Source organism: Bidens hawaiensis, unplaced genomic scaffold, assembly GCF_021521415.1.
Source record: "Bidens hawaiensis isolate Kalapana, Puna unplaced genomic scaffold, B.hawaiensis_p1.1 tig00019091_1, whole genome shotgun sequence".
Lineage (NCBI taxonomy): Eukaryota > Viridiplantae > Streptophyta > Magnoliopsida > Asterales > Asteraceae > Bidens > Bidens hawaiensis.
Window position 1 is genome coordinate 459,271 of NW_027492901.1, and position 12,132 is coordinate 471,402.

The 12,132-nt window shown below is 36.3% G+C and overlaps 1 pseudogene across 1 annotated transcript; it reads right to left on the reverse strand.

Annotated features, from left to right (window-relative positions):
• Nucleotides 1-264: 264 nt before the first annotated feature.
• On the reverse strand, nt 265-2,684 carry LOC143557726 (glucan endo-1,3-beta-glucosidase 6 pseudogene; annotated as a pseudogene). The gene is made up of 2 exons (XR_013139622.1): nt 2,347-2,684; nt 265-1,516 (listed from the first exon to the last, which is right to left on the reverse strand). The product of XR_013139622.1 is annotated as a glucan endo-1,3-beta-glucosidase 6 pseudogene (transcript).
• Nucleotides 2,685-12,132: the final 9,448 nt, after the last annotated feature.

Genomic DNA, 12,132 nt, shown 5'->3' on the forward strand with positions numbered 1-12,132 from the left:
TCAAGTTCTTAGCTTCTTTTTGGTTTTTGTAGCGGTTAATATTAACAGGTTTTTATGAACTTTAACACGCGCAGGTTATCTGACTGATGCTGCTGTGAAGATATAGCCGGATGCTGCTGACCGCGGAGCTCCAATATGATATCAATCCCAACCAACTCAGTTACTACATAAGAACCTTTTCAAAATGGATTTCCTGTTTTGCTTCTCCACACAAGAATGAAACTTATATTAATATGTATGCAGTGGAGATGTTGATGGATGGATGTTCACATCTTATGTTACAATGCACATGTCCAAGTTTTAACATCTAGCATAACTTTGAATAAAAACTAGCAAAATCTGTAAATGGGTATGATCTACTAAACCTTAATACAATATAGTATATAAAACTATCTAACAAGTTCATGTCATAGGTTACAAAAGTCCCCACCAAACCACCAATAACCAAACAATAACCGATCCCCCACGCAATCTCAAACCGTGTGAAACCCGCCTGGTAACCACCTCTTCAGCAACACCAACAAGAAACTTGCATTGACCCATGGAAGGATTAACAAAAGTGATCATTCCAAGCCCATCAAACTCACAACTCTGAGAATTCTGTTTCTGCACCTGATAATAACTGTTAAACGCATAAGAAATATTCACCCTTTCACCAATCCCATTACACGAACCGCCATAGTTCAAAGTCGTGCAATCTGCAACCGTACACGCAAGTTTATAATGTTCTTCAACACCAGATAAATCCTTAAACGGATCCGCCACACACCATCGTGCTGGCAAATAATGAACATCTTCAGCATTTCTTAACAACCCGTTACCCAAATTTAACAGGTATTTTGCCTGCCCGTCAAAAGAGAATATGCCCCAATGTCTCTCAAAGCTCCCGGGCAGCACGCTTTTGGCCTCTTCATCAAGCAGCCCGAAAAGATAAATATCCATAGGCGGCTGACCGGGCCTACGTGGGGTTCCTCTGTTACTTAAAACATGATTTATAAACCCTTGGTTGAAAACCCTTGCGGCATTAACATTTGCGCTAATGGCTCCATCTGTGGGCCACCCCACCTCGCCTATAACTATGGGCATCTGCCCAAACCCAAGTTTATTGAGGGCGGAAACTAACGTGTCGTAGTTTCCATCAAACGCGTTATAATATACATTTGGTCCGTCAGTGACGGAATGTGTTGTGCCTTCAAAAAATGCATAGTCTTGAGGGAAGTCAGAGTTGCCATAAAGACTAAGGAACGGGTAGATGTTGACGATGTATGGGGACCCGTTGGAGTTTAGGAATGTGACGAGGTCGGTCATGATTTGGGTAAGTTCAGGTCGGAAGGCTCCTTGTGAAGGAAGAGATGCCTCGTATGCATCTGCATTACATGGGACCACTAGCTTTATTGTGCCTGCTAGATTGGCTTTCGCTAGAGATTGTTGAATGTTTGTTATGGCGGGCATCACGTATGACTGGAATTGACCGTTGTAGCTTGAAAGGAACGGTTCATTTCCGACTGCGATGTACCTGGATCAATTACAAGAATTAGAACGACTGATATATTTTGGATGCTAATACAAAATGCTATTATCAAGTCTAAAGTGGTTATGGGTTCGAAGTTTTGATATAGAGCTAATTCAGAGCAAGCAGACTCGTATTTGGATGAGCCAAACAGGGCAAGGAAAAAGCCCAACTTAAAAAGAGCATTACCCCGGGCTACATCTAGAGTTACAGGGCCCATAAGTAATGTACGGAAACATCTTGACGGGCCGGATCATGTGGCAAACTGACACAAGCCCAATTTCATCATCCGGAACACGGATTTCAGACTTCATGTTTCTTCCCAAATTTACGAGTCTAAAAACCTTTCCTTTTCTACACATGAATCTTCGATTTGAATAATTCACGTGTTTAAATTACCTTCCTTTTCTATAAATACAAAATTTTATATATAATTTTCCAAAACAAGTATAATATTTCAAATACTTCAAAGAATTCGACCATTTTTTTACCGAAAGTTGACCAATTTTGACGGGCACCGATTTTAGGGGCCAATTAGGTGAAATCAAATCCATAGCCCTCTCCAACAAAATCGTCACCTAATCAAGATTTTTACAACATTAGATTTGAGTAACTCACAGGTTTAAATACTCAATTTCTTAACTATACACTCAATTTAGTTTTCCAAATTTGACTTGACCAGGGGTGTGACTTTAAGTTAGGAATATAATGTAAAACATAAGTTGTTAACTTCTACTATAAGTGACAAACAATAAGCACCACCCATCATAAGTGTCAGATCAAAACAAAGCAGTAAGCATTAAATTAATAAATAACCAAATATAAACAAGACATACTTGATATTAGCTCCACCTCGAACCATATATCTGGAAACATTCTGCGAAACCCACAAATCAGAAGCCACAGCAGACGAGCCAATATCCGGCAACTGGTCATTGGACACGCCAACCATAACCTCAATCCCAGAACCCATAAGTGCCCGGAGACAATCCGGGTCGGTATCAAAAAGCTTCACTTTTTGAATCTTGTTAGCCTTCAAAAGATCCACCACCGTCGAAGGCGACAACCGGTGGTTGGATATGGTGCCCCAGTTCACTCCTATTGCAGATTCACCCAACTGACAAAACCCACAAAGCATTACTAATAATATTATTATAATCATAGTTCTAGCCATGTTTCTTGAATGGTTTCAAACGGGTGCAAGATCTAATTTTTATGAGTGTAAATGATATTATTGGGTGTTTAATAAAATAGGGTTTAAAGAAAGAGTGGTGACTGGTGAGAATGGTTATCGAATAAGGAGGTCGGTAAAGGAGACCAAATGAACAGCAACAGAGGACATTTTTCTTTAGATTTTTTATATTTATTTAAAAGGGAAAACATCCATGTACTTGGATCTGTTTTTTCTACTAGGATGTGCTTAATTTAATATTCGGAATGAGATGGAGGGAATATGAGGGTTGCCTTGTGTGAATAGAATAATTGGATCTCTGATTAGTAAAGTTGGTTAGATGTGTTATTTGGTTTGTTTTGTAACTAGATGTCGGTATCAAATAGAAATATTTGGTAGTTGAAAGAATTTAGCTGAAAAGAAGTATGATATGTGATTTGTTTTGGTATTAGTATTTGCTATAAAAAAAAATTGTCATATTTATGTACTCTCAACTAACGAAATATTTATCATCACTTTTGATTTTTATCTTAATTACTTTTGTCACTCTCAGACTAATGGGACATTAACTTCGTTTAGTTTATTGCTTGCATGATGCTTTTCTAATGAAAACATGGGAGTTAAGTAGCAGTAAATGAGTTTATTTTCTCCATCAAACCTTAACCTCTATTAACATTTTTAGATGTAAACAGGTTTGTTTTGCTTTGTCATAAACCTGGGAATTAGGTAGTTTGTAAACGGGTCTGTAGCGAATTTGATAACAATTCAGCTTTATGAAAGAATTACTTTGATCTGGGTGATTCAAAATGTTCAAAAGGGTATGTTTTTCTGTGTCTGACTTTATGTTTGTTGGAATTTTTGTGAAAATATTATTTTTCACAAATATAGGAAAATCGTTTTCCTAACGAAGCTAAGATGAATGAGACATCGATGCTCAAATTTGAGTGCTCAAACAAGTTAAAGTAGTCAAAACTTTAACCCGACAAGTGGATTAAAGGCGATCTTCATTTAGTACGGAATTTGGAAAGAAAGCGGTTAGATTCAAAGTATTAAAACAAACTAATGACATTGATGACATCCAATGCCACTTATTTTTGTTTTAATTTCTATGAGTCTTTATATGTCTTCGAAGGTTGGTTAACATTTCTTTTATCCACTATATAAACCAAGGTGAGCCTTCGTTGAAGAAACATAAGAAAATAAACAATCTTGAGACACCTTTGTAAGCTCTCAAGAACACTTAACATATACTTTCGTTCTAGCAACATTAAAAGTGCTTTTTCAAGCTCGGTGGTCTACTCCAGTAGTTCAACTGTTTTTAGCTGTTGTACCCTGGGAGACAGGCGCGTTCTCAATGGAGACGCGAAATCTGTTATAAGGGAACCGTGTCAAACACGGGCCTCAGCTTTCTGCTTCTATCCCTTTCTTCATATTTGCTTATTTCTGTTGTAATTCGTATTGTAATTTCCTTTCAAGTTATTTGATCTTCCATTTTATTGTATTTTATAGATAAAATTGTGAACACTTTCCTTACAAACTTAAAACATATTTCGTAAATCATATCGTTCATAATTTTTATCCAATAATTTGTTTTCAAAGAAAACTCGTCTGCATCACACAAAAATTTTAGAAAAACAAAAATAGATCTTTGGTGAAATATTTTGATCATATGCTAAGTTTTTATAATAAATTGTTTTGGTGTAAAGATATTATGATCATTTAATCATTTTGGACAAAATAATTTTAGTTGCTTTGAAATACGAGTTTATTTAAGTATTAACTACTAGTAGTAATACGTTTGACGGTTATGGAAAACGAAAAGACACGAGTGGGGTATTATAGATTACCTTTTGTAGGTAAAAGGATGGTAACATCGATAAGAAAATTAGGCCCAAGGAATGAAGTTATGGAAAAGAAACTTCAAATATTTCAAGGGACTTTTTACAACTACGGCCAATTTGATCATAGGGCAAAAGAGTGCAACATGTCTTATGGGGAGAACCCAAGAATGACAAATATGGTGGAAGAGGTCGCCATGATATATGATAGTACAGCTATGCTATCAGAAGTCAACCGAGGATCAAAATCTAGGAGTGGTGGGTTGACACAGGTGCTAACTGTCATGTTTGCACCAACAAAAGCCTTTTTGTTTCGTTCAAATAAGTTACTGATGATAGGAAATTGTTCATGGGAAATGTTGCTACCGTCGATATCAAGGGTGAGTGAAATTTTATTTTGAAGATGACTCCCGGTAAGGAGCTCACCTTAAGCAATGGATTATATGTTCCAGAAATTCGCAAGAATCTTGTGTCTGGATGGTTGCTTAACAAGTTTGGGTTTGGTTTGGCTATTGAATCTGATGAGGTTATGTTAACCAAGAATGGAGTCTTTGTTGGAAAGGTGCATGCCCTTAATGGAGTGTTTAAACTTAACGCAATAGTTGTTAAAAATGATTTAGATCAAAACCAATATGAATTCCATGTATACATTTGAGTCTCCAAATCTTTGGCATGGACGACTGGGCCATGTAAATTTTAATTCAATGCGCCGTTTATTAAAACTAAACAGCATTTCATTGTTCCAATTTGATTTAAACACCAAATGTAATACGCGTGTTGCAGCCAAACTAACAAGAACACCATTTAAATCGGTTGAAAGAATAACTAAACACTTTGACATGATTCACACCGATGTGTGTGATTTAAAGATGGTTCCTACAAGAGGTGGAGACAAGTATTCCATCACATTTATTGATGATTGTACAAAGTATTGCTATGAATACTTTTTTAAAAGTGAGGATGAAGCAATAGACAAGTTTGTCTTGTACAAAACCAAGGTTGAGAATCAACTCAACAAAAAAATCAATGTTGTATGGAGTGACAGAGGAGGTGAATATGTTTCACCATTCGCGGATGTATGTGCAAAATGGCATTATATATGAGTGTACCCCTCCTTATTCTCCATAATCAAATGGCATTGTGGAACGAAAGAACCAAACTCTGAAAGAGATGATGAATGCCATGTTGATCGGTTCTGGTAAGCGAGGACATGTGGGGGAAGCCATATTGTCGGCTAATTATCTTTTGAATAAGATACCCCAATAGAAAAGGGATGAAAGCCCTTATGAATTGTGGATGGGAAGAAAACCATCATATGTATACTTGCGAGTATAGGGGTGCCTAGCTAAGGTGTTGGTGCCACCACCTAAGGTTCTAAAGATAGGACCTAACACCGTGGATTGTGTGTTCATTGGTTATGCTAACCATAGTAATGCATATCAGTTTCTTGTACATGAGTCCAAGAATTCGGATATACATAAGAACACGATATGGAATCGAGGAATGCCTCATTCTTTGAAAATGTGTTTCCATTTTTGGAAAAGGCTTAACCAAGTTCATCAACACCGACTGATAAAATTTTCCATGGGAAGAGACAATCCAAGGTTGAAGAGGTAAAGCCTAGACGAAGCGAAAGAGCAAGGGTTGCAAATTCCTTTGGCAATGATTTCATAGCATATATGGTCGATGGTGAGCCTAAGACCTACCGTGAGGCGGTTACCTCCTCAAAAGGACCTCAATGGAAAAAATCCATCAAGGAGGAGATGAATTCTATTCTACAAAATCATACTTGGGAACTAGTAAATCTTCCACCTGGTTATAAGCCACTTGGATACCGTTGGATATTCAAAAGGAAGATGAAAGCCGATGGCAGTATTGAAAAATACAAGGCAAGGCTACTGATCAAAGGGCATTGACAAAAGGAGGGTCTTGACTACTTTGATACTTATTCGCCTATGATGAAAATAACCTCTATACGGATGGTGCTTGCTCTTGCAGCGTTAAGAAAGTTGGTCGTGTACCAATGGATGTTAAAACCGCATTTCTAAACGGTGACTTAGAAGAAGAAATTTACATGGAGCAACCTGAGGGTTTTTCTGCCCCTGGTCAAATGGCAAAGTGCGTAAACTCGTGAAATCGTTGTATAGCTTGAAGCAAACTCCAAAGTAATGGCACCAGGAGTTTGACCATGTCATGATTGACAATGGATTCAAAATAAATGAGTGTGACAATTGCGTCTATGTGAAAAACACACTTGAAGGTTATGTTATCATATGTCTATATGTAGATGATAAGCTTCTCATTGGGAGTAATGATAATATGATAAAATCTACCGAATACATGTTGAAAGAAAAATTTAACATAGAGGATTTGGGGTTAGCAGATATGATCCTTGGTGTGAAGATCACACGAACCCAGAGTGGACTTGTGTTAAGTCAAACTCATTATGTGGATAGATCCTTGAGAAATTCAGTCCCGAGGACTTGAATATAGCTCGAACTCCAACTGATACTAATGTGACGTCCTCGTTTGAGAATAAATAAGTAAAATAACACAAGTTTTATTTTATTTATTGTGTCGTGTAATGTTATTTAATCTAACTAACTAAATAATAATAATAATAATAATAATAATAATAGGAAAGGATAAGATTTAGGAGAATTATAGGTTTAAGAGTAATTATAGGCCTAAAGCCTTTGGGCTCAGCCTATATAAACCCTGAAACCCTAATAATCATTCATCACCTCATCATTTTCTTATCATTCCAATCATCAGACACACACACACACACTCTCACACAAACCTCCTGTACACCAAACATTCTTTCCTTCTCATTCACTCAAGGTTCCTAAAATATTTGTTTAGAGATTTCAGAGATAAATAAGATCTAATCACATCAAAAAGGTATGTTATGCACCTTATCTATCAATCTTATTTCATCTTGATATATTTCTTGTTTCATTAAGATATAGTAATAATAAGTAAACGTATCTTGTGAGTTAGAGAACAAAATGAATCGAGTCGAACCGACTCAAACGAACCCTATGCGAACCAAGTAATAAAGATAGATCCGTCGGTTTGAATGACATATAGAGATAAATAGTAATGCACGAATGAACTCTAATTGAACCACGTAAATAAGTTAGGTTCGGTTTAAACGAATTGACAAAACATATAGATATGTAATGGGTTCGGCTCGTGAAGGATGAGACTCAAATGAACCGAGGCTCGACTAGGCATAAGGGTTCAGTCTAGAGTCGATGTGAATAAAGTTAAAGGGTTCGAGTTCCACCCAAATGAACTCGAGTGGATTGGATTTGACTTGACTTGAAGGAATTCGAGTAGATTGGATTTGACTCTAATGAACTCGAGTGGACTGGATTTGACTCTAGTGAACTTGAGTGAACTGGATTTGACTCTAGTGAAATAGAGTGGACTGTATTTGACTCTAGCGGACTCAGGTGGAATGGATTTTGGATCGAGCAGAGCAAAACAACTTGAGTCGAGTCAAGCGGAACCAAGTTAACTCGATTGGAACCATTATGTTCGGCTCGAGCATGGGTGGACCAAGATAGGAACTTGACCAGATCTCCTGTCTAAATGAACCAAAGGGAACTGAACTCAACCCAAGCAAATATGAAACCGAACCCAAGAACCGACTCGTTAAAACCCGTAACCTGTATGTTCGTTAAGAAAACATCAAGCCAATAAAAGATGGTTCGTTAAAGTAATAAAGTAAGTTTATCAAACTAATAAAATAAAGACAAGCGTCGCTAAAGGTTATAAGTTCGGTTTCATTAACCAGCTTCTTAACTTACGAGTTCAGCTCGGATTCGTTTAAAGTATAAGCCGAATCGTTCGCGTAGATAGAATATAAAATAATAAAAGGTAGAGAATTAATACGTGTTATTTAATAAACAGCCAGTCACGCTCAATTGAAGAAAGGCATCACTATTAACTCCGAGAGAAACCGACTTCAGGTGAGTTTTAGCCCCCCCCCCCCCTTTTTTCCTTTAAACGTTTTTGGTGCTGTATGCATACTCGTAAGTTAAAGAATTAGTATACGTAACTTTAGTTAAAGATGTATATATTATAAGAATGTGTGCATATATTAATTTATTAGTATATATACTGGAATGTTAGTTGATAGAACAGAAATAGTTAGGGAGCAAACCCTACTAATACTTGTGTAGAATGTGTAAATGAATGTAAATGTTTATGAATGCTATATGTAGAAGAATGGGTATATGTTCATGCTAGGCCTTCGGGCCTCATGCAAGCACAATAAGTTAGGATGGCAAATCCCTCTGACTTTATATGGCTCGGTTATGAGCAAGGAAAGATGGTTCGGTTATGAGCAAGAATAGGATGCTCGGTTATGAGCAAGAATAGACGACTTGGTTATGAGTAAGAATAGGAGGCTCGGTTATGAGCAAGAATAGATGGATCGGCTATGAGCAAGAATAGGAGTCTCAGTTATGAGCAAGCATATATGAATTAGTTATGGAATGATTGATAGACAGGCATACAGAAAGTAAATAATGGATGAGAAAGGTTAAGTTATGGATAAATGTTTGAAATATGTGAATTATTTATAAATCGTATGTTATGAAAAGAAAGAAACGTTAGAACTCACTAAGCGTATAGCTGAATTTTAGTATGAATGCAGGTATTGTGATGACGTGGCAAGCTTGAGGTGCGTACGAGACTATCCATATTGAAGATTAGTTAGAGGAAGATGTGGTTATGTAAAAAGTTTTAAGTTTCCGTTACAGAATTGTATGTGCTTCCCCTGTAACAAACTGAGTTTATGAGTAAATCCAATACCAAACGTAGGGCTTCCGGGATTGGGGCCTTACAACTAATCATCATCTATCAAAAAATAAAGGTGAGAGTATTTCTCAATTAGAGTATTCAAGGATCAGTGGTAGTTTAATGTATCTTACGACTTGTACTAGACCTGTCTTAAATTACACTGTAAGTAGACTAAGTAGGTATGCAAGAAATCCGAGTGAAGACCACTAGAAAAGCATGAGAAGATTGCTTCGATAAGTGAGATACGCCCAAGAATACGGATTGCATTATAACCAATATCCAGCAGTGATCGAGGGATACTGTGACGAAAATTAGATATCGGATATAAAAGATTCCAGATCTACAAGTGGGTATGTGTTAACACTTCGGGGTGCAGCTATATCCTGGAAGTCTTGCAAGCAAGTTGTTATAGCTCGATCAACGATGGAATCTGAGTTTATTGCCTTGGATAAATCAGGAGAAAAGGTAGACTGGCTACGTCAGTTTATGGAAGATATTCCTGGATGGCCTAAGCCTATGTCGGCCATATGTATACATTGTGATAGTCAATCAGCTATTGACAGAGCTAAAAGTGCAATGTATAATGGAAAGTCAAGGCTCATCCGACATAGACACAATACTATACGACAACTGCTCTCAACGGGGGTTATTACCGTTGACTATGTGAAGTCAAAGGACAACATAACAGATCCGCTTACGAAAGGTTTAAATAGAGAGGCAGTGTATAAGTCGTTGAGAGGAATGGGACTACAGCCCATGGAAAATGGAACATGAGGGAAACCTAACCTTGTTGACTGGAGGTCCCAGAATCTAGGTTCAATAGGACAACCAACGCATGTAACCAAGGGTGGTCACTATGGGGGCATAGCTTATGTATAAGTTGTCTTATAAGCTAAAATCTATATCTTCCTAAATTTTAAAGGGAGTTTAATTACTTCCTAGTCCATTCCTACGTATATTAGTGACAGTGATATGAGGCTAAGCATAATGTGGTTAACAATATGTTAAAATCACGATAGCCTTAATGTTTTTAATGATTTGTGTGAATAACCTATGTGAGAGAGAAGTGAGGTCGATTCGAATGGAATGTGGGCAAAATTCCTAGAGCTCTCGCAGAACCAGACAAGTGTTCCAAGAGCATAATGGACACGACTATGATGTAACACCCCGACTTAAGCAGAAACGCCCGAGTGTGACGTACAGATTGTTCAAACACACGTGACACTATTTAGTGACCATAATAACATTAATTCATTTAATAAGCCAAGTAACACAAGTTCAAAAGTAATAATACAAGTTCAAACAAAAGCATAATCATAAAAATAGTTCTTTTATTTAAATGCCCTAAGTAATCTAAGTGTCTTCCAATGCTTCATCCCCTGATCATGGTACCTATAACATATGTATAAAATAAAGGTCAGCTATATATATAGCTGGTGAGTTTCCACAGTTCAAATGCATACATAAAAACCTTACAATTCACAAACATGTGATAAACGAGCAAGTAAGTCATTTCCAGTTGGTATCAACCAACGTACTCGGGTAATCGCGCAAGTAAGGTCCTTTCCAATTGGTAACAACCAACGTACTCGGATAATGAGGCCCTTTTCCACTCGATACAAATGGACCAAAGTGCAAAGGGGAGCGTATGATCATACTTAATGAGGCTACCACGTGCAAGTAATTCAAGTAACACACAAGTCCATATACAAATTGTAGTTTTGTAATCGAAAGCGTAATACTTGAAGTTTTGTAGTAAATACATATGCTACCCCAAAATATTAAAGCGTTTAAAAGGGGATTGTGAAAAACTCACCTTATGAAATGAGGTAAAAAAAGGAAAACCCGAAAGCGTTGAAGATGGCAAAGAATCGAACGCGTCACGAAAGCCGAAACGAGCGATCCACACTAACTAAATTAGGTAAAAACGAGACTTAATCGATAATCGTATGGGATTGCTTTATTGTATAACTTATAAGGAATATTTTATATCATTTTATTTCTTTGATTATAATATTATTGTTTATGTTTTAACGGAAATTCGGTTATTAATATGATATAAGTATTTTAACGGCGAGGATATGAAGTTTGAACATTCGAAATATTTGAACTAGTATTTATAAGTCGAAAATATAATTATTGCTTTAACGAAATGGTTTTTAGTAAATTAAAGTTCACGTTACGATTAGTAAACGATTTTAGTTGCAGTTTACGAAAACAAGAAACTTGGTTTTTAAGTGTAAAATGGTGAGATATATTTTATAGCTAATTTAAATAATTTTTATTTAATTTAAAAAGGATTTTATACATTTATTTTGATTTTTAATTGATTAAAGCTAATTAATATTAATAAACTGAAATTAAATAAAAAAAAATATGTGACTGACCTTGGTTTCGAACCCGGGTCTTTGTGATATAAGGTCATTGTGTTATCCAACTGTTCTAGGGAAAACATCCGCTTAGATCAGGGTTTTAAATATATATATATATATATATATATATATATAGTATTAGATTTTATTAGTTTTTAATAATAATAATAAACCGGTTCATATACAAAGAACGCGCTTGACCCGGGTTTCGAACCCTGTCTGTTGGATACATGTTACAAAGTTAACCAGTTGGGCTGTGGATTTCATTCGTTTTATACATGAAAAATATTATATATAAATACATATCAGTTTCATCATCTCAAGAACATAAACCCTAATTTTCAAATTGAAGAATTTGTTCAATGTTTGTTCAAATTACTTTAGGGGTTTTAATTATTGAAGCAACGACATTAATTTGCATATAAC